General features: G+C 42.0%; 3 pseudogenes; 1 reads left to right on the top strand and 2 right to left on the bottom strand.

Annotated features, from left to right (window-relative positions):
* Positions 1-1,321: 1,321 nt before the first annotated feature.
* Positions 1,322-1,441, bottom strand: LOC134929886 (5S ribosomal RNA; annotated as a pseudogene).
* A 4,732-nt stretch (positions 1,442-6,173) lies between these two features.
* LOC134929887 (5S ribosomal RNA) lies at positions 6,174-6,293 on the bottom strand (annotated as a pseudogene).
* A 5,617-nt stretch (positions 6,294-11,910) lies between these two features.
* LOC134929889 (5S ribosomal RNA) lies at positions 11,911-12,030 on the top strand (annotated as a pseudogene).
* Positions 12,031-23,678: the final 11,648 nt, after the last annotated feature.

A 23,678-nucleotide genomic window follows, 5' to 3' on the forward strand; every position in this document is an offset into this window, starting at 1 on the left:
AGATAATATTGTAATACACCAGGCCGCAATAAAAAGTTACCAGAAGTAAAACGGATATGGAGGAGTTATTGCGCCACTTGTGTTTGACAATTATTAAGAATAGAGAATAATATATATAAAAAATATATATAAAAAAAGGTGTGAAGTTAAAAATAGACACTCCCTAGAAATTCAAAAAGGGTGTCAGCTGGCCCCCAGACAGGGATGGTAATTCCCTGCGATGTACACGGATTTAAAAGAAATGGGGGGGAGGGGGATATAGCGACCAACGGTGTCTTTAAAAACTCACAGAAAAGGTATAAAATATAAAAGCAATTTATTCACATAAAAATAAAGTTTGCACATAAAAAGTTTTTTCACATAAAAATATCTTAATAACAGGTCTCTTTAAAAAATGGGATAAAAACAATTTACACAATTCTGAGTATAATACCAGTTAAAAAGTAGATAAGATTATAACTTAACTTGGTATAGGTCACTGCCAGGTTGCCCAACGCGTTTCGTCATACAGACTTCATCAAGGGGTGTTTAGCAGAGTGGGACCATGCTTCTATTTATACCAGTGGTAATCTAGTGGTAATTATGACATCACTTCCTGTTTGCACAAGGTGTTTGCAATATAGACTGTGATCTGACAATTTGCAATCTAATATACTATGAACAGATGCTAAATAACATTGCAGTGTGTGGTATATACTTTAGAAATAGTTTTGGAGCAAGAAAGGTGTAGAATTAGCCGTTTTCTGCGGCGCTGGCGGCTTCTCCGCCACACTTCCGGTATTCGGACGTCGCGTCACTTCCGCCCCACTTCCGGAGACGCGACCGCGCATGCGTCCGTGGTTTCAGCAGCATCAGTTCTTTCTAGAGGCCAACATTATTTATATAAGGAACACCATCGGCGGCCATCTTTGTGTGGTTTATTCATATAGTTATTTCATGCGGCGGCCATGTTTGCGGAGGTCAAAATCAGGGATATTCTCATAATGATCCTCCGTGAACCATGTAAATAAAGAAAAAGATTTAATCGATAAGTGATTATAAAACAATGTAATCACCATAGTAACAATTCCTAGAGTGGTTTTATGATATAAATACGTGAAGTGTTTCATCAATAATAACGTGCAGATTTATAATTATAAAATATATAAATAGTATAAATATATAAAATACTAATATTGAGACAGATAATATGGTTAATTAGTGGTGTTTAATGTGTTGGTGATATAGGTACAGACAGTATTTAGACAAGGCCAGGGGTAGGTTCATATATGTGAAATTGTGATAATGACTAGCTCATGTAGGCTTTTAATATATAGTTTTTTATTTACAGTACCTGATATTCCCAGATGGTCTCCCTAGTCTGGTACTGATCAGGCCCGACACTGCTTCGCTTCCAAGATCGGGCGAGATTGGGCATTTCCAGTGTGGTTTGACTGTAATAATTACTTACCATACATGTGTCATATCTCAAATAGAGTGGATAGGGTTGGGTGGGAAGGGGGTGGGAGGTCGGTGGGGGGGGGGGGGGATGGGAAGGGTGGAGGGCTGGGGCGGGGGGGGGGGTGTAGTGTGTAAGTGGGGGGTGGAGGCAATGAATGTCGAATGGGAACCGGCGGAGGAAGTTATAAAGGAGGTGATTGGGGTAACTGAATCGTGATTAAATAAATAAGGAACAGAGGGTTGGAGTCCAACCGTAATGATGGCACCAGAGGGTTCACAGGAACGGAGCAATTTCGTAATAGTCATTGAACCCCTTAGGATGGAGTGTCTGCAGTTTGAAGATCCAAAACATTTCTCTGCGTGAAAGTTTATTTGCCAAGTCTCCTCCTCTTTCTCCCAACTTTACTAGTTCAATTGCCTTAAAAGTTAAGGCCTCCGGGTTGGAGTTGTGTGCCACCTTGAAATGTTTGGATACAGCGTGATTCTCCATTTGATTTTTTATGTTGCGGATGTGTTCCTGAATCCTTATTTTCAATGGTCTCTTTGTCTTTCCCACGTATTGTTTTCCACACTCGCATTCCAAGAGATAGATAACTGATTGGGTATTACAGTTAATAAAGTCTTTGATTTTGTACACTTCTTTTTTCTCCATGTCTGTGAATGTCTTCCTCACTGGATGTAGGTACCTGCAGATGTTGCATCGGCCGCATTTGAAGGATCCAGTGCATTTTGGCAATCGTGCACTTTCTTCTGGTTCCTTACGTAGCATGCTTGGTGCTAGAACATCCTTAAGGTTCTTAGATTTTCTGAAGATTATCTCGGGGCGGGGAGGCAGAAATTCTTTGAGGACCGGGTCCATTAATAGGATGCCCCAGTGTTTACTAAGTGAATCTCTAATGGATTTCTCATGGCGACTGTAAGTTGTAATAAACGAAACGGAATCTTTTTTCTTATCCTTAGGCTTGTATTCTAGTAATGTTGATCTCTCCAGGGCCTTTGCTTTAATAGCTGCTTCTTCCAAGATATTGATAGGATATTCTTTATCCTCAAATCTACTTTTGTACTTCTCAATTTGTGTTTCGCATTCTTCCTGGTTACTGCAGTTTCTTTTTATTCTGTTAAATTGGGAGAAGGGGATGTTATTTTTCCATTTCTTTAGATGATTACTTTTGTACTGAAGGTAACTATTTGTATCAACCGGCTTGATGAAGTTCTTGGTTTCAATTCTTCCATCCTTCCCTTCTAAAATCAGATCCAGAAATTCAATGGATTCTTTACTGATTTTTGATGTGAAGATAAGATTGAGCTCATTCTTACTCAGGAAGTCGACAAATTTATAAAACCTTTCTTCTGAGCCGTCCCAGATGATTAAAATGTCATCTATGTAGCGACGGTAAAAAATCAGATGGTTCTTAAAATCATGATTGCCATAGATAAAATTCTTCTCCCAACTGCCCATAAAAAGATTAGCGAAACTCGGTGCAAAAATCGTCCCCATAGCGGTCCCGCATCGCTGCAGATAAAAGTGATCTAAAAATTTAAAATAGTTGTGTTGCAGAATAAAAAACATAACATCGCAGATAAAATCTTTGTGAGTCGTTGTTAATGAGGTATCAGTTTCCATGAAGTCTCTGCATGCAGTTACTCCTTTTTCGTGGTTAATGCAGGTGTAAAGCGACTGAACATCTATTGTTGCCCACCTGAACGTGTTTTTCCATTCAAGATCTTTTAAGGAGTTCAACACAGCGGTAGTATCCTTCAGGTATGATGGTAGTTCTTTTACATAAGGTTTGAGGAAAACATCTACATATTCCGATAAATTGGATGTAAGTGAATCAATACCCGCCACAATAGGTCTTCCGGGCGGGTTTTCCAAGTTTTTGTGAATTTTGGGCAAGAAGTAAAAGATAGGGGTAATGGGGTCTGATTTCATCAGGTATTGGAACTCTTCCTTAGTGATGACGTCTGTACGTAGACCGCGCACCAAAAGTATTCTTAATTCATCAACAAAAATATTTTTGGGAACACTAGATAATTTGGTGTATGATGCCTCATCTTCAAGTAGTCTCTGTGCCTCGTTGATGTATTTCTTGCGGTCCATAATGACCAGACCCCCCCCTTTGTCAGCTTGTTTTATCACGATTTCTTGATTCTTCTGTAGTTTCTTCAGAGCTTCTTTTTCTCGGTTAGTGATGTTCCTCTCTTTAATTGTGTTCAAGTTGGTATCACATAGATCCTTTTTTACCATCTCATAGAAGATATTCACATTACTTCCTTTTGATTCTAACGGATAAAATTTTGAGGTTGGTTTTAGACCTGACTTCGATTGATTTTCATAGTTACTGATAACAGCATCCTCTTTCCTCAAGAAATGTCTTTTTAATGTCAGTTTTCTAACGAATTTATTCAGATCGATGAACGTTTCAAATTTGTTGAGACCCCCTGTGGGTGCGAAAGTAAGGCCTTTGTTGAGTAAGGATATTTCCGGTTGCGACAGTGTGTGTTGTGAGAGATTAAAGATTCCTTTTTCCTTTGTGTCCATCAGTTCAATGTTCTTTTCTTGTTTTCTCTCCCTCCTACCGCCCCGTCTTTCTCTTCTTCTGTGTATCTTCTTTTGAGAGGTGATGCGAGGCGTATGTCTTCCTTCAGGGAGTTTCTTGGGGCTTCTTTTGGTCTTGTTCCTCTTCTTTGGGCCAAAAAAGTCTGGTCACTGTTGGAGTTTATTCTTTGTAGTGTAGTGAATCTGTTCTGCATCCTTAGAGTAGGAGATGGTGTGTTTACTTCTTGGTTTCGTGATGGTTTCCCTTTAACTGGTACTGTTTTCCAATACTGTCTGTCTGTTCGATTGGATTGTTGATTGACGGTTCCGAACCTGCTCCAATGTTTTACTTTTCCCTGTTCATAGTCTGTTTTGTCCCTGAGAAACTTTTTCTCCTTGTTCTTTGTGACCTCTTCTTCAACGCGTTCCATTTTCCTTTTAAGAACCTTTTCATTAATTTTGTAGTCCTCTTTATCTTTAAAAGGTTCAAGTTCTGTTTCTTTACACTTGATATTCTTCTCCAATTCTAGGAGGGAGTTCTTCTTTTCCTCAATCAAAAGTTTCATTAGGTCAATGGAACAATTGTGCAATGTTTTATCCCATTTTTCTAAAAAGACTGCATCAAGGTTGCCGAATGTGGGTTGCTTTAGGAGTCTAAGCCCCCTGGGTATTCTGTTCACCGTAATATAATGTTCTAGACCTTTGATATCCCACCATGTTTTCACTTCTTTGGTGAGGAGTCTTTCAATACCCCAAAAAAGATCATCCAAATCACATGGTGGGGAGGTTTCATTAGATTGTTCTTTTTCATTAAATATTTTTTGGCACCAATTTTGTCGTTTGGTTGCCCGGTCTGAGTTTCTCCACATTTCTAGATAATATTGTAATACACCAGGCCGCAATAAAAAGTTACCAGAAGTAAAACGGATATGGAGGAGTTATTGCGCCACTTGTGTTTGACAATTATTAAGAATAGAGAATAATATATATAAAAAATATATATAAAAAAAGGTGTGAAGTTAAAAATAGACACTCCCTAGAAATTCAAAAAGGGTGTCAGCTGGCCCCCAGACAGGGATGGTAATTCCCTGCGATGTACACGGATTTAAAAGAAATGGGGGGGAGGGGGATATAGCGACCAACGGTGTCTTTAAAAACTCACAGAAAAGGTATAAAATATAAAAGCAATTTATTCACATAAAAATAAAGTTTGCACATAAAAAGTTTTTTCACATAAAAATATCTTAATAACAGGTCTCTTTAAAAAATGGGATAAAAACAATTTACACAATTCTGAGTATAATACCAGTTAAAAAGTAGATAAGATTATAACTTAACTTGGTATAGGTCACTGCCAGGTTGCCCAACGCGTTTCGTCATACAGACTTCATCAAGGGGTGTTTAGCAGAGTGGGACCATGCTTCTATTTATACCAGTGGTAATCTAGTGGTAATTATGACATCACTTCCTGTTTGCACAAGGTGTTTGCAATATAGACTGTGATCTGACAATTTGCAATCTAATATACTATGAACAGATGCTAAATAACATTGCAGTGTGTGGTATATACTTTAGAAATAGTTTTGGAGCAAGAAAGGTGTAGAATTAGCCGTTTTCTGCGGCGCTGGCGGCTTCTCCGCCACACTTCCGGTATTCGGACGTCGCGTCACTTCCGCCCCACTTCCGGAGACGCGACCGCGCATGCGTCCGTGGTTTCAGCAGCATCAGTTCTTTCTAGAGGCCAACATTATTTATATAAGGAACACCATCGGCGGCCATCTTTGTGTGGTTTATTCATATAGTTATTTCATGCGGCGGCCATGTTTGCGGAGGTCAAAATCAGGGATATTCTCATAATGATCCTCCGTGAACCATGTAAATAAAGAAAAAGATTTAATCGATAAGTGATTATAAAACAATGTAATCACCATAGTAACAATTCCTAGAGTGGTTTTATGATATAAATACGTGAAGTGTTTCATCAATAATAACATGCAGATTTATAATTATAAAATATATAAATAGTATAAATATATAAAATACTAATATTGAGACAGATAATATGGTTAATTAGTGGTGTTTAATGTGTTGGTGATATAGGTACAGACAGTATTTAGACAAGGCCAGGGGTAGGTTCATATATGTGAAATTGTGATAATGACTAGCTCATGTAGGCTTTTAATATATAGTTTTTTATTTACAGTACCTGATATTCCCAGATGGTCTCCCTAGTCTGGTACTGATCAGGCCCGACACTGCTTCGCTTCCAAGATCGGGCGAGATTGGGCATTTCCAGTGTGGTTTGACTGTAATAATTACTTACCATACATGTGTCATATCTCAAATAGAGTGGATAGGGTTGGGTGGGAAGGGGGTGGGAGGTCGGTGGGGGGGGGGGATGGGAAGGGTGGAGGGCTGGGGCGGGGGGGGGGGGTGTAGTGTGTAAGTGGGGGGTGGAGGCAATGAATGTGGAATGGGAACCGGCGGAGGAAGTTATAAAGGAGGTGATTGGGGTAACTGAATCGTGATTAAATAAATAAGGAACAGAGGGTTGGAGTCCAACCGTAATGATGGCACCAGAGGGTTCACAGGAACGGAGCAATTTCGTAATAGTCATTGAACCCCTTAGGATGGAGTGTCTGCAGTTTGAAGATCCAAAACATTTCTCTGCGTGAAAGTTTATTTGCCAAGTCTCCTCCTCTTTCTCCCAACTTTACTAGTTCAATTGCCTTAAAAGTTAAGGCCTCCGGGTTGGAGTTGTGTGCCACCTTGAAATGTTTGGATACAGCGTGTTCTCCATTTGATTTTTTATGTTGCGGATGTGTTCCTGAATCCTTATTTTCAATGGTCTCTTTGTCTTTCCCACGTATTGTTTTCCACACTCGCATTCCAAGAGATAGATAACTGATTGGGTATTACAGTTAATAAAGTCTTTGATTTTGTACACTTCTTTTTTCTCCATGTCTGTGAATGTCTTCCTCACTGGATGTAGGTACCTGCAGATGTTGCATCGGCCGCATTTGAAGGATCCAGTGCATTTTGGCAATCGTGCACTTTCTTCTGGTTCCTTACGTAGCATGCTTGGTGCTAGAACATCCTTAAGGTTCTTAGATTTTCTGAAGATTATCTCGGGGCGGGGAGGCAGAAATTCTTTGAGGACCGGGTCCATTAATAGGATGCCCCAGTGTTTACTAAGTGAATCTCTAATGGATTTCTCATGGCGACTGTAAGTTGTAATAAACGAAACGGAATCTTTTTTCTTATCCTTAGGCTTGTATTCTAGTAATGTTGATCTCTCCAGGGCCTTTGCTTTAATAGCTGCTTCTTCCAAGATATTGATAGGATATTCTTTATCCTCAAATCTACTTTTGTACTTCTCAATTTGTGTTTCGCATTCTTCCTGGTTACTGCAGTTTCTTTTTATTCTGTTAAATTGGGAGAAGGGGATGTTATTTTTCCATTTCTTTAGATGATTACTTTTGTAGTGAAGGTAACTATTTGTATCAACCGGCTTGATGAAGTTCTTGGTTATGAGAATATCCCTGATTTTGACCTCCGCAAACATGGCCGCCGCATGAAATAACTATATGAATAAACCACACAAAGATGGCCGCCGATGGTGTTCCTTATATAAATAATGTTGGCCTCTAGAAAGAACTGATGCTGCTGAAACCACGGACGCATGCGCGGTCGCGTCTCCGGAAGTGGGGCGGAAGTGACGCGACGTCCGAATACCGGAAGTGTGGCGGAGAAGCCGCCAGCGCCGCAGAAAACGGCTAATTCTACACCTTTCTTGCTCCAAAACTATTTCTAAAGTATATACCACACACTGCAATGTTATTTAGCATCTGTTCATAGTATATTAGATTGCAAATTGTCAGATCACAGTCTATATTGCAAACACCTTGTGCAAACAGGAAGTGATGTCATAATTACCACCAGATTACCACTGGTATAAATAGAAGCATGGTCCCACTCTGCTAAACACCCCTTGATGAAGTCTGTATGACGAAACGCGTTGGGCAACCTGGCAGTGACCTATACCAAGTTAAGTTATAATCTTCTTATCTACTTTTTAACTGGTATTATACTCAGAATTGTGTAAATTGTTTTTATCCCATTTTTTAAAGAGACCTGTTATTAAGATATTTTTATGTGAAAAAACTTTTTATGTGCAAACTTTATTTTTATGTGAATAAATTGCTTTTATATTTTATACCTTTTCTGTGAGTTTTTAAAGACACCGTTGGTCGCTATATCCCCCTCCCCCCCATTTCTTTTAAATCCGTGTACATCGCAGGGAATTACCATCCCTGTCTGGGGGCCAGCTGACACCCTTTTTGAATTTCTAGGGAGTGTCTATTTTTAACTTCACACCTTTTTTTATATATATTTTTTATATATATTATTCTCTATTCTTAATAATTGTCAAACACAAGTGGCGCAATAACTCCTCCATATCCGTTTTACTTCTGGTAACTTTTTATTGCGGCCTGGTGTATTACAATATTATCTAGAAATGTGGAGAAACTCAGACCGGGCAACCAAACGACAAAATTGGTGCCAAAAAATATTTAATGAAAAAGAACAATCTAATGAAACCTCCCCACCATGTGATTTGGATGATCTTTTTTGGGGTATTGAAAGACTCCTTACCAAAGAAGTGAAAACATGGTGGGATATCAAAGGTCTAGAACATTATATTACGGTGAACAGAATACCCAGGGGGCTTAGACTCCTAAAGCAACCCACATTCGGCAACCTTGATGCAGTCTTTTTAGAAAAATGGGATAAAACATTGCACAATTGTTCCATTGACCTAATGAAACTTTTGATTGAGGAAAAGAAGAACTCCCTCCTAGAATTGGAGAAGAATATCAAGTGTAAAGAAAGAGAACTTGAACCTTTTAAAGATAAAGAGGACTACAAAATTAATGAAAAGGTTCTTAATAGGAAAATGGAACGCGTTGAAGAAGAGGTCACAAAGAACAAGGAGAAAAAGTTTCTCAGGGACAAAACAGACTATGAACAGGGAAAAGTAAAACATTGGAGCAGGTTCGGAACCGTCAATCAACAATCCAATCGAACAGACAGACAGTATTGGAAAACAGTACCAGTTAAAGGGAAACCATCACGAAACCAAGAAGTAAACACACCATCTCCTACTCTAAGGATGCAGAACAGATTCACTACACTACAAAGAATAAACTCCAACAGTGACCAGACTTTTTTGGCCCAAAGAACAGGAACAAGACCAAAAGAAGCCCCAAGAAACTCCCTGAAGGAAGACATACGCCTCGCATCACCTCTCAAAAGAAGATACACAGAAGAAGAGGAAGACGGGGCGGTAGGAGGGAGAGAAAACAAGAAAAGAACATTGAACTGATGGACACAAAGGAAAAAGGAATCTTTAATCTCTCACAACACACACTGTCGCAACCGGAAATATCCTTACTCAACAAAGGCCTTACTTTCGCACCCACAGGGGGTCTCAACAAATTTGAAACGTTCATCGATCTGAATAAATTCGTTAGAAAACTGACATTAAAAAGACATTTCTTGAGGAAAGAGGATGCTGTTATCAGTAACTATGAAAATCAATCGAAGTCAGGTCTAAAACCAACCTCAAAATTTTATCCGTTAGAATCAAAAGGAAGTAATGTGAATATCTTCTATGAGATGGTAAAAAAGGATCTATGTGATACCAACTTGAACACAATTAAAGAGAGGAACATCACTAACCGAGAAAAAGAAGCTCTGAAGAAACTACAGAAGAATCAAGAAATCGTGATAAAACAAGCTGACAAAGGGGGGGGTCTGGTCATTATGGACCGCAAGAAATACATCAACGAGGCACAGAGACTACTTGAAGATGAGGCATCATACACCAAATTATCTAGTGATCCCAAAAATATTTTTGTTGATGAATTAAGAATACTTTTGGTGCGCGGTCTACGTACAGACGTCATCACTAAGGAAGAGTTCCAATACCTGATGAAATCAGACCCCATTACCCCTATCTTTTACTTCTTGCCCAAAATTCACAAAAACTTGGAAAACCCGCCCGGAAGACCTATTGTGGCGGGTATTGATTCACTTACATCCAATTTATCGGAATATGTAGATGTTTTCCTCAAACCTTATGTAAAAGAACTACCATCATACCTGAAGGATACTACCGCTGTGTTGAACTCCTTAAAAGATCTTGAATGGAAAAACACGTTCAGGTGGGCAACAATAGATGTTCAGTCGCTTTACACCTGCATTAACCACGAAAAAGGAGTAACTGCATGCAGAGACTTCATGGAAACTGATACCTCATTAACAACGACTCACAAAGATTTTATCTGCGATGTTATGTTTTTTATTCTGCAACACAACTATTTTAAATTTTTAGATCACTTTTATCTGCAGCGATGCGGGACCGCTATGGGGACGATTTTTGCACCGAGTTTCGCTAATCTTTTTATGGGCAGTTGGGAGAAGAATTTTATCTATGGCAATCATGATTTTAAGAACCATCTGATTTTTTACCGTCGCTACATAGATGACATTTTAATCATCTGGGACGGCTCAGAAGAAAGGTTTTATAAATTTGTCGACTTCCTGAGTAAGAATGAGCTAAATCTTATCTTCACATCAAAAATCAGTAAAGAATCCATTGAATTTCTGGATCTGATTTTAGAAGGGAAGGATGGAAGAATTGAAACCAAGAACTTCATCAAGCCGGTTGATACAAATAGTTACCTTCACTACAAAAGTAATCATCTAAAGAAATGGAAAAATAACATCCCCTTCTCCCAATTTAACAGAATAAAAAGAAACTGCAGTAACCAGGAAGAATGAGAAAAACACAAATTGAGAAGTACAAAAGTAGATTTGAGGATAAAGAATATCCTATCAATATCTTGGAAGAAGCAGCTATTAAAGCAAAGGCCCTGGAGAGATCAACATTACTAGAATACAAGCCTAAGGATAAGAAAAAAGATTCCGTTTCGTTTATTACAACTTACAGTCGCCATGAGAAATCCATTAGAGATTCACTTAGTAAACACTGGGGCATCCTATTAATGGACCCGGTCCTCAAAGAATTTCTGCCTCCCCGCCCCGAGATAATCTTCAGAAAATCTAAGAACCTTAAGGATGTTCTAGCACCAAGCATGCTACGTAAGGAACCAGAAGAAAGTGCACGATTGCCAAAATGCACTGGATCCTTCAAATGCGGCCGATGCAACATCTGCAGGTACCTACATCCAGTGAGGAAGACATTCACAGACATGGAGAAAAAAGAAGTGTACAAAATCAAAGACTTTATTAACTGTAATACCCAATCAGTTATCTATCTCTTGGAATGCGAGTGTGGAAAACAATACGTGGGAAAGACAAAGAGACCATTGAAAATAAGGATTCAGGAACACATCCGCAACATAAAAAATCAAATGGAGAATCACGCTGTATCCAAACATTTCAAGGTGGCACACAACTCCAACCCGGAGGCCTTAACTTTTAAGGCAATTGAACTAGTAAAGTTGGGAGAAAGAGGAGGAGACTTGGCAAATAAACTTTCACGCAGAGAAATGTTTTGGATCTTCAAACTGCAGACACTCCATCCTAAGGGGTTCAATGACTATTACGAAATTGCTCCGTTCCTGTGAACCCTCTGGTGCCATCATTACGGTTGGACTCCAACCCTCTGTTCCTTATTTATTTAATCACGATTCAGTTACCCCAATCACCTCCTTTATAACTTCCTCCGCCGGTTCCCATTCCACATTCATTGCCTCCACCCCCCACTTACACACTACACCCCCCCCCCGCCCCAGCCCTCCACCCTTCCCATTCCCCCCCCCCCCCCCACACCGACCTCCCACCCCCTTCCCACCCAACCCTATCCACTCTATTTGAGATATGACACATGTATGGTAAGTAATTATTACAGTCAAACCACACTGGAAATGCCCAATCTCGCCCGATCTTGGAAGCGAAGCAGTGTCGGGCCTGATCAGTACCAGACTAGGGAGACCATCTGGGAATATCAGGTACTGTAAATAAAAAACTATATATTAAAAGCCTACATGAGCTAGTCATTATCACAATTTCACATATATGAACCTACCCCTGGCCTTGTCTAAATACTGTCTGTACCTATATCACCAACACATTAAACACCACTAATTAGACTTCCGGTTCCGGGTTCGCATGGGCTAACAGGCTAACACCGGAGCTCCGCTTCCCGCCCGCGAACGATACCTTCTAACGGCTGTTTACAGCCTCCAAAACCACCAGCTTTCTACTGCGATCCGGGTGCTACCCGATGGACCGCTTTGTGACATCCGGAGCTCAGCCGGGACAGCCCGCGCCACGTCAGGAGAAACGCCGCTCTGAGGGGAATATGGCGCCGGAGCGAGGCACGGACGCTGCAGCCCCTGCTTCTAAAAAGACGGCCGCTGAGCTGTCAGACTCACCTCATAAGGTATGCCGCTCTCCTGACTCCCCTGTTACCTATGGGGATGTGGTGGAAGCAATACGGTCCACCATGGCACCGCTCCTCTCCCAGGCTGTAACAGACATTTCCTCCCAATTGAAAGCCCTTACACATAGGGTGACACAGGCTGAGAATCAGCTGGGGGCTACACTACATGAAGTTGCTGACATGCGTCACAGTGTTAAAGCATTAACATCTGATAACTACCAGATATGGAACAAGCTAGACGATATCGAAAATCGCTCGAGACGTAATAATATACGTCTGGTCGGTTTACCTGAGTCCATTAAAGGGCCGGCGATTGCTCATTTTGTCAGAAACACGCTGCCTGATTTGTTGGGAATTGCTCAGGAATGCCGGGACTTGGTGATTGAACGGGCACACAGGGTGGGCCCTGCACCGACTCCCTCGAAACCGAGACCACGTGTCACGCTATTTAAATGTTTAAACTACCTACACAAAATGGCGTTTTGGTCGGCATCCCGACGTGTCAAAGATCTTCAGTGGGAAGGCAATAAATTGTTCATTTTTCAGGACTACTCCGTGGAACTGACTAGGGCTCGCAAGGCCTTTTCTCCGTTATGTTCAAAGCTAGTCACTGAGGGCCGCAAATTCAGCTTGCTATACCCAGCCCGTTTACGGATCTACGATGGCTCCACCCACAAAGATTTCCTCTCTCCTAAAGATGCCGAGGACTATCTGCGGGAACTCTCTCGGGACAATGCTACTGACATCAGCGACCCGGTACCCCTGCCTCCCTGATTGCTGCTCGGCAACCTTTCTATTGTTTCTAACACAGATGAGTGTTCTTTAGTCACTCTCGAGCAGAGTATATGGTTCCAATCAGTTACTTACAGTCATCTTATAACAGCTCTTGCTAGCTATGTTATGCCAACATATTAACACATGCGTTATCCTGGTTAGCCCACACTAAATGATAATGTATGGTATTGTTCTGTCTGTACAGATCTCATTCCTGCATTGCTCAATTTATTTGTATTTATTTTGTTTTCTCTTTTCCACCAATATGATTGGGAATACGGCTGTTGCTACACCCACTATATCTCGACGATATCGAGCTGGTGGTAGTATTACATTTTTCTTTTTGTTAATGGTTATCCAGTTCGCGGAGGAATGGAAGCTCCTCACCCCTCCCCATGCGCCTCCAGAATACTGCTAATACCTATTTCTTCCTTAGGATATTGTTTTTTATATTCCGGAAGCACAGGGTCTATTGGGTCTTCTGCATTATGCTTACATGTTATATGTTTTTACTAAGATCCCCAATGACACCTGTATATCAGTGGTGTCTTATGACTGTTTTTATGTTTCATGTGCGTTTGTCTCCTCCCCTCTCCCTTCTCTCCCTTTTTGTTTCTGTCCTGTCGAACACTTCTAGAGAGATGAGTGGCATTATTGTTTTATCTACTGCACTATGTCTGACGTGAAAATAGGGACGTGGAACGTGGGAGGATTCAATTCACCGGCTAAGAGGAGAAAGGTACTTCTTTACCTCAACAAGCAGAATATAGACATTGCTTTTCTACAGGAAACTCACCTGATTCCCGCAGAAGTAACTAAACTTGCCATGTTGGGTTGGTCAGTGATGGCCTCCAGTCCGTATTCCTCCAGAGCCCGGGGGGTAGTGATTCTGATCAAGCGGCACATTCCTCACACCGTGTCCTGCACTATCCAAGACCCAGACGGCCGTTATATTATTGTATCCCTGACAATAAAAGGTAAACTAATGATCCTTGGGAATATATACGCCCCTACATCATACTCAAAGCGCTTCCTCCAAAAATTGATTGGTTTGCTCACTCCTTACTCAGATATACCCATGGTTATTGGCGGGGACTTTAATCTGGTTTCATCTCGGCTCCTAGATAAATCAACCCCCTCTGTCTCCACCCACCACTTGCCCAAATTGGGAATTCCATCACTCTCAGATCATCTCCAGTTAGTTGATATTTGGCGGGCTCACCATCCTACTGACAGAGACTACACATGCATGTCAGCTGCCCACTCTACCCTCTCACGTATAGACTACCTCCTCATCTCCCGATCTCTATTCTCCTCTGTAAGGGATTCCTCCATCGCCCCAATTGTCATCTCAGATCACGCTATTGTGTCAGCTACCCTAACTCTAGACTCCTCTACCCCTACACCTAGATTATGGAAATTCCCCTCTTACTTAGCCAAATCTCCTGACTTCTGTTTACGTTTGGAGTCGGCTTGGAAGGACTTCGTCCAACTCAATGGATCCCACTTGGAATCAGATCCGACATTATTCTGGATGACCGCAAAGACGGTTCTTAGGGGCGATATCATCTCCTTCGTGGCACACTCCAAACGGCAGTATACCGCCAAATATCTATCGCTCCAGTCAGCTCTTACTCTTAATTTTCAACAATTCAAAAGCTGTCCTACTCCTACAAATAGACAATCTTATCTACAATCCAAAACACAATTTGAAGAATATATGGGATCTATGGGTGATCGACACATGTTCTCGGTCAACTATCGATTCCACAAGTTCGGCAATAAAACCGGGAAATTACTCACTAATCTCCTCAAGGGTTCCCATCCACCCGCGCTGATTCACCCTCTCCGCAAGACCCCAGACACGCTCACTGTCTCGGACCTAGAAATTGCTGATGTCATGAGTGCATTCTATAGTCGGCTGTATTCTGATCCTCTCCCTTCACCCTCACCCTCCACACCAGGCTCGCACACTGAGGCTTCATTTTGGGAGACCATCCACCCTCCTCGACTCCTTCCTAGGGATGCGGAACTACTTATGGCTCCCATAACCCTCTCCGAAGTGGAGAAGGCCATACGTCATACTAAGTCTGACAAAGCCCCGGGCCCAGATGGCTTTAGTGGGGACTTTTATAAAGTCCTTCTCCCCCACATAGGGCCAGTCCTCGTCTCCACCCTTAATTCTATGATGTCCTCACTCAGAACCCCACCCCATTTTAATTCTGCCATCCTCAAATTACTGCCCAAACCAGACAGAGACCTATCATTACCTGAATCTTACCGCCCTATATCACTATTAAACTTAGACTACAAACTACTCACAAAAATACTAGCAGATAGATTGAAACCTCTCATGCCCCTCTTGGTCCACCCAGACCAATCGGGTTTCATAGCTGGACGCCACTCCGAAATTAACATTCGTCGGGTCCTTTCAGCCATTTCTGTCTCGGATGCTTCCCCCCTAACTCACAACTTGTTGCTTTCACTAGATGCCGAGAAGGCATTTGATCATGTAGACTGGCAACACCTATTCCTTACCCTGGATAGATATGGGTTTCCGCCTCACTTTATTTCCATGATCAAGTGCCTTTACTATAATGCTAAATCCCAAATTTCCTGCAACGGCCTTTTATCAGCCCCTTTTGAAATTAAAAAAGGCACCAGACAGGGATGCCCCCTATCTCCCCTATTATTTGCCCTAGCCCTGGAACCTCTAGCTATCGCCCTCAGAGCCTCCCCCAATTTCACCGGAATAAAAATAGGTATCAAAGAATTAAAGGTCTCACTATTCGCTGACGACATGCTATTATTCATATCCGACCCCAAACGCTCTATCCCTGCTATTTTAGAACTGATCCACTCCTTTGGCAAGGTAGCGGGCTACCGCATTAATACTTCTAAATCGGAGCTGCTTTGTCTAGGCGAGACACACACAACCTTAGCCTCTTTTCTCTCCTCCCTCCCATTTCGCTCCTCTAACACCTCCATCAAATATCTGGGGATTCACATACCATCTACGCTCCCACGACTTTATTCCCTAAACTTCTCACCTGTCATTGCTAAGATCTCAACTCTAATGCTAGGATGGAAACTCCTCCCGATTTCTCTTCTAGGCAGAATTGCGGTTATACAAAGTATAATATTCCCTAAAATCTTTTATGTGATGCAAAAACTACCAGTATCATTGAATGCACATGATTTAGGGGTTCTGCGGAGGTCGATGACTTCTTTTGTGTGGACGGGGAAGAAACCAAAAATTGCTCTTTCCAAACTCATAGGTCCTCGCAAGGCGGGGGGTGTGGGGCTACCAGATCTATCCTTTTACTCACACTCAATCATGTTTAGATATGTGACTGACTGGTTATCACACAAATCTACATTTACTGATATCAGTGTCGATGAGGCTCTTTTCTACCCCTATTCACCAGCCGCTTTACTCCTAACACCTCCTGCTATTCTTCCCCCCCACGTAAAAACACATATTTTATTTAAGGACATATTTCGGTCATGGCAAGGGGTAAACAAACGGTTGAAGAGGAATCCGTTACATGCCACCTCTATTCCACTTTGGGGTAACCCAGCTTTCCCTCCCTCTATTTCCAACGCCCGGTTCCGGCTCTGGAGGGATAAGGGACTGACCGACTCAACCAAAGTCTTTGATCCGGGTGGTAACTTTGTCCAGTTTGCTGAACTAGTAGGCTCTTATGGGCTCCCACACTCCCACTTTTATATGTATCTCCAAATGAGACACTACCTTTCTTCTCTTAGCTGGTCTACCTCCTCACGAACCTCATCTGCACTGGCTGACCCACTACGGCCGGTGATGATATATAACGCCCGGAAAGGATACCGTATCAGTTCTTTGTACTCTCTCCTCACTACAAATGACTCAGAGAAGCGATGGGAAGGTGTCACAAAGCCCTGGGAAAAAGATATGATTTTCCACATGCAAACAGACCAGATGACTAATCACTTTCTCCAGGCCTTGAAAACGCTCCAATCATCGTACCTACAGGAGGTCCACATTAGAACATTACACAGGGCTTATATCTCACCAGCACAATACGCTCACTTTAACTCGGCTAACTCTGCGGAATGCATTAAATGCCACTGTGCGACCGCCACCTTTCTCCATTGCATGTGGGATTGCCCGCACATTCGCCGCTTTTGGTACAAACTCCTTAATTATATCAAACGCATTTTTAAATTTGCTCCAGTTCTTGACCCCCCAGCTTGCCTACTGGCGGACTTCACAAACTGGAATCTTGGCCGGAATAAATATACCTTCACCCCTTTATTGACGATTATAGTTACTGTTGCAAAGAAAATGGTCCTGACACACTGGCTCAAACGCACCTCCCCATCGCTCTCTGAAGTACACCAAAAAATGCTACAACTCATGTATTTTGACAGGAGAACTGCTTTGTCTAATGTCATCACGGGAGCAGCCACGTTTCATAAGAAATGGGTTTTATTCATTCTCTCTCTTAACTCAGAAACACAGAACTCCATATTCACGCTATTCGACAGTACCGAATATTCCCTTCATAAAAGTATCTCTATTACTCTCACGCAAGCCACCCCCCAGTGATTGCTATAATACTCTTTTATGTTGTCAATTAAAGATGATTGCCCTCCCTCTCTCTCATATCTCCCTATATCTCCCCTTCCTTTCTTCCCTGTGTCTGTGTCTCATCCCTCCCCCCCTTTCTCCCTGTTACTAAATTCAAGTTGTACTTTGGATATCAATTATGTGCAGATATGCATTTCTAGCGACCTCACTGATGACACAATGTATGTAACAGTTTAAAGTCGGATTGTTCTCTCTCATTATATGAGATGTTCTGGGTTATCACTTTTGGTCATTTTTGATACTGATATCTTGCACTTGATTGTATATACCCCTTTCTTTACTGAAAATTTAATAAACAGAATTTACAAAAAAAAAAAAAAACACCACTAATTAACCATATTATCTGTCTCAATATTAGTATTTTATATATTTATACTATTTATATATTTTATAATTATAAATCTGCACGTTATTATTGATGAAACACTTCACGTATTTATATCATAAAACCACTCTAGGAATTGTTACTATGGTGATTACATTGTTTTATAATCACTTATCGATTAAATCTTTTTCTTTATTTACATGGTTCACGGAGGATCATTATGAGAATATCCCTGATTTTGACCTCCGCAAACATGGCCGCCGCATGAAATAACTATATGAATAAACCACACAAAGATGGCCGCCGATGGTGTTCCTTATATAAATAATGTTGGCCTCTAGAAAGAACTGATGCTGCTGAAACCACGGACGCATGCGCGGTCGCGTCTCCGGAAGTGGGGCGGAAGTGACGCGACGTCCGAATACCGGAAGTGTGGCGGAGAAGCCGCCAGCGCCGCAGAAAACGGCTAATTCTACACCTTTCTTGCTCCAAAACTATTTCTAAAGTATATACCACACACTGCAATGTTATTTAGCATCTGTTCATAGTATATTAGATTGCAAATTGTCAGATCACAGTCTATATTGCAAACACCTTGTGCAAACAGGAAGTGATGTCATAATTACCACTAGATTACCACTGGTATAAATAGAAGCATGGTCCCACTCTGCTAAACACCCCTTGATGAAGTCTGTATGACGAAACGCGTTGGGCAACCTGGCAGTGACCTATACCAAGTTAAGTTATAATCTTCTTATCTACTTTTTAACTGGTATTATACTCAGAATTGTGTAAATGGTTTTTATCCCATTTTTTAAAGAGACCTGTTATTAAGATATTTTTATGTGAAAAAACTTTTTATGTGCAAACTTTATTTTTATGTGAATAAATTGCTTTTATATTTTATACCTTTTCTGTGAGTTTTTAAAGACACCGTTGGTCGCTATATCCCCCTCCCCCCCATTTCTTTTAAATCCGTGTACATCGCAGGGAATTACCATCCCTGTCTGGGGGCCAGCTGACACCCTTTTTGAATTTCTAGGGAGTCTCTATTTTTAACTTCACACCTTTTTTTATATATATTTTTTATATATATTATTCTCTATTCTTAATAATTGTCAAACACAAGTGGCGCAATAACTCCTCCATATCCTAAATATATATATATATATATATAAAGGCATGGGACGCTGTATATATATATATATATATATCTATAGATCTATATCTATCGGTGAAGGCAGGGACGCTGAGGGCAGATACAGGGTGGTTGATGGCAGAGATGCTGAGGGGGAGATACAGGACAGGGAGGGCAAGGGTAAGAGCGCTGAGGGGGAGTTACAGGGAGGGTGACGGCGGGGATGCTGAGGGGGAGTTACAGGGACGGTGCGGACAGGGTCACTGAGGGGGGAGTTACAGGGAGGGTGAGGGTGCTGACGGGGAGATATAGTGACATAAGATATGTATCTGGAAAGATAAAATGTTTGTAGGAATTGGTGTTCTAGGACTGGGATGAGCGGGTACAGGATGACAGAGTGCACATGAGGAGAGACTGGAGAGCGGTTACAGTAGGAGAGCGTGCATGGCATGACATCTTCACGTCACATGTGGGAGGGTTCCTATTGGTTCCTAGGTGTAGGCAGGGGTAGGGGGAGCGCAGCATCGGCAGCTGTGAGTATCGGCTGCCAGTGAGGATATTAGTGCCACGCCACAGATCGGTAATAGAGATCCAATCTGTGGCGGGTGGCAGGTGGCCCTCTCAGATAGGGAGTCCCTGGGTACTTACCCCCCAGTGCCACCCCCCTTAATCCGGCTCTGGGTCCTACAGCAGCAGCTTAAAGATTTTCATGGTGATTTTTACTTTACTAGATTCTGTCTGCTGTAATCCTCTCAATGCACAAATCTGTCATTTCTGTGTTTGTGAGATGCAATATTTTTTAAAGTGGAGAATTACAATTTACCTTTTTGTGGATTAGACAAATTGTAAATCAAAATGTAAATCAGTAAAGTATAGGAGATTTGGTCACTGCTGTTTGGGCAGTGTAGGCCTGTCATCTGCAATCTGTCATCACTGGCATAAAATCAATGAAAATAAAGCAAATGACAGATCATGACCAATGTGAATGCTACAAAGCACCTGGGCCAACAGCGAGAATGAAAAAAAAAGTGTAATGATATTTGTACACTTGTCTGCAAATAATGACTCACAATTCTATATAGCATTGTTACTTATCATCCCTTCTGGCTCATTGGCTGATAGTCCATTGTCATGTGTGGATGTAGTGTACCATTCTCCATCTGTCAGCAAGAGATCAAAGTGTCCATATCTCATGTAATCTGGTCCCGCATGAGTGCATCAAAATGGGTCCTTACTTTTGGCTGCTCAGGCCGAGGCACAAAATCCAGTAATACAATCTGTGTGTGGCAAAATTATTATTTTTCTCTGTTGGAGTTAGAGAGCACTACTGGGCATACTCCATACTTAGGCTCAGGGGCATTTTAAGAGAAAAGGGGGCTTGTGTGCAGACTCTGGGTGGGCCCCCCTCCTCCCCACGGCGCCATAAACTCCAGCATTGTACCAGTGTCTACTGCACATGCGTAGGTCTCCGGAAACATGGCTCCCGCCATGGTCCAGAGACTAATTAACTTCTGTGCATGCTTGGCTGCCATTTTGGGAGTAATTTTTGCTGTGGCTGCTGTGGCTGCCACACCTGTCCTGGGAATCCAGAAAGGTAAGTATTAAAACAACATGGGTGCAGTGTGTGTGGTGTGGGCCCCGTGTGCACCGCACACATTGCACCCATGATAGAAACACCAATGCTTAGGCTCCTATAGGAAAGCTTAAAATCCCAAATCTTGATGTCCACCTATCTTATTACTGCACCATCTTGTCACTGTGTTAGAGCGCCACAGTGGGATGTTTTCCACTTTGCTCCAGAGAAACCTGTGATTACAGCCATTACACACCACCAGAGTGCTGCTATTGCCACTAGAGAACCTGGTCTCTCTTGCATCTTGCACCGTTACCCAGATACAGTCACCGGCTGGAGACCTGTAAGCTCTGCGCCATGCCATAAGTCTGTATAAGCATAACTGTGAGTACAGCTGTATAATCACATTGTTACTAAATAAATCATCCCACTGGACTGTTCGTTGTCTCACGGGATCTGTATCATACCGCTGCAAAGCCATCCTTGCAACATTTGCTGTTTCTGTGTCTGTGACAATATGCTAATGCCACTAAAAAAGCCATTCCCTAGTGTACATCCATGCATTTGAATATGCAAGGACTGAGATGCCCAACTGCCAGTGTCTATAGACGCTGCAATCAGGATTTGTGCGTCTTTAGCTGCCACCATTGGCCACACTATCAAATCTTTTACAAGCCCTATGCTAGGTGCAGATCATACATCTTAGTATGTACGAACATTATTGGGATGCATGCACAGTGCAATTTAGGAAAAAAAAAGACAAAACATATTAACCCCTACAGGCAAAAATAAAATACACTGGCCTAAAAAAAAAAAAAAACCACATTAACCACGACAGGGACAAACAAACAAACACGTTAGCCCATGACAGGAAAAAAGCAAACACTTAAGCTATCACAGGAAAAAAAATACATTGACTCCTAACAGGAAAATAGAAACAAACAAAATTAGGCATAACAGGAAAAAATAAAATACATTGGCCTCCGCAAGGAAAAATAAAATACAGTAGCCCCACGACAGGAAACAACAAAACCAAAAAAACACATTAACCCCCACAGTCCTGTGCCACATCATCAGACAGGGTCCTGACATTTGCTGTCAGTAGCAGGGTCTCGGTGTCCACAGTAGTCATTCTGCACATCATGCTGTGCACAGGACAAGCACGGATATCCTGGGGATCAGCCAGAATGGAGTATATCCCAAGGCTACATTCTATCTGCTCAGCTACAGCGCTTAGGAACAGCTCCTGACCTCAAGGGACATCCCTGGGTGCCTCTACACTGCATATCACTGCTCCCAGCTAAAGACGCCCAGAAGTGCCTGCTAGCCGGTGCATATGACATTTTCTGGTTTGCATTCTGAAGCAGGTCTGCTGGCCTGGCAGATGCGTGAATCAGCCTGGGCCAGCACACTGTCCCGGTGTCCCAATCCACTTTTGTTGGTAAGTAAATAGGTAAGGTAGGTGAGTGTTGTAGGTAAATAGACAGTAGTTAGCTATATAAAAGATATGTAGATATGTACATAGGTATGTAAAGTGTAGGCAGTAGGAAAGTAGAGATTGTATATAGCAAATAAATAGAGTACGCTGCAGATAGGTAGGTGAGTAAAGAGCAGGCTGTAGATTGGTAGGCAATAGGTAGGTGTGCAGTTTAGTAGGTAGTCAGGTATATAGCAGGTATGTAGTATTTAGGCAGGTGGTGAGTAGGCATTAGATAATAGGTAAGTATAGTGTATGTATAAAATAGGTAAGTAATAAGGTAGGTTGGTGGGCAGTAGGTAAGTTGATAACAGGTACATAGCATGTAGGTAGTAGATAAGTGGGCAGTAGGTAAATAGGGAGGTACAGTATATAAAAGCATTTAGGGCCTAATTCAGACCTGATCAGAGTGGTGGCCCATGGTTGGGCTGGAGGCAGAGCCGTCAGTAGTGACTGATGGGCACCGCAAAGCCTTATGGGAGTAGCTGCTGTGGCTGGGCATTGTCAGCAGTTCCTCCATTGCCCATTTTTTTTCTATTTCAGTGAGCTTTAGTGCATGCACAGCAGTTGTCTGTAACACTGCCTGATTGGAGCTGAGCTGCGCTCAGATCACGGCAGCCGGCTGGAGGACGGATGAAAACTGGCGACTGAGGGGACAGCGGGACCAGCCCAGCAGGGACAGGGCGGGCATCCCAGTCCTCCCCTGCTTTAAAGCTCACAGATAATAAGTCTCATGCCTGTAAATACTTCTCAAGTCACCCATTTGCAAGTCCACTTGTACCATTGCTTTCTCCTGACATATATGAGGGCTAGGCTGCACAAATACTGTTGAGCCTGGTGGCATATCACCACCCAGTTCCCACATAATAAAGTCCTAGTAAAGAGACCTGGCATATGCCGGGTCACCTGGGTATTCCCCTTCATTTCCCACCCTACTACTCCCTGCTACACTTACTCATTCCAGGCAGTTATGCGTTTTCGTCCCGGTGCAGCGGTCTGTCCCATTGCGTGTCAGAGATGGGACAGACCTTAGATGATTATAGAGGTTCTTTTATTTGTATTTACTTCTCAGCACAGAGATTTCAATTAGTGGAAGGAGTGAAGGTGCTCAAAGTACTGTGTTATCCTAGTGCTTTATAGCCTGACACATGGTGATTCAATCAATGAGGTTTTCCACTGGGAAATGAGGAAGCTACAAACAGATTGTATTGAATTTGTTGCTTTGTGAAAAAAAATAATAATCTGATAACATGTACGCATTCGAATGTACTGATATTATGTATTTTGTTATCGCTATAATTCAAAT

The sequence above is a fragment of the Pseudophryne corroboree genome, chromosome 5, assembly GCF_028390025.1.
Source record: "Pseudophryne corroboree isolate aPseCor3 chromosome 5, aPseCor3.hap2, whole genome shotgun sequence".
NCBI lineage: Eukaryota > Metazoa > Chordata > Amphibia > Anura > Myobatrachidae > Pseudophryne > Pseudophryne corroboree.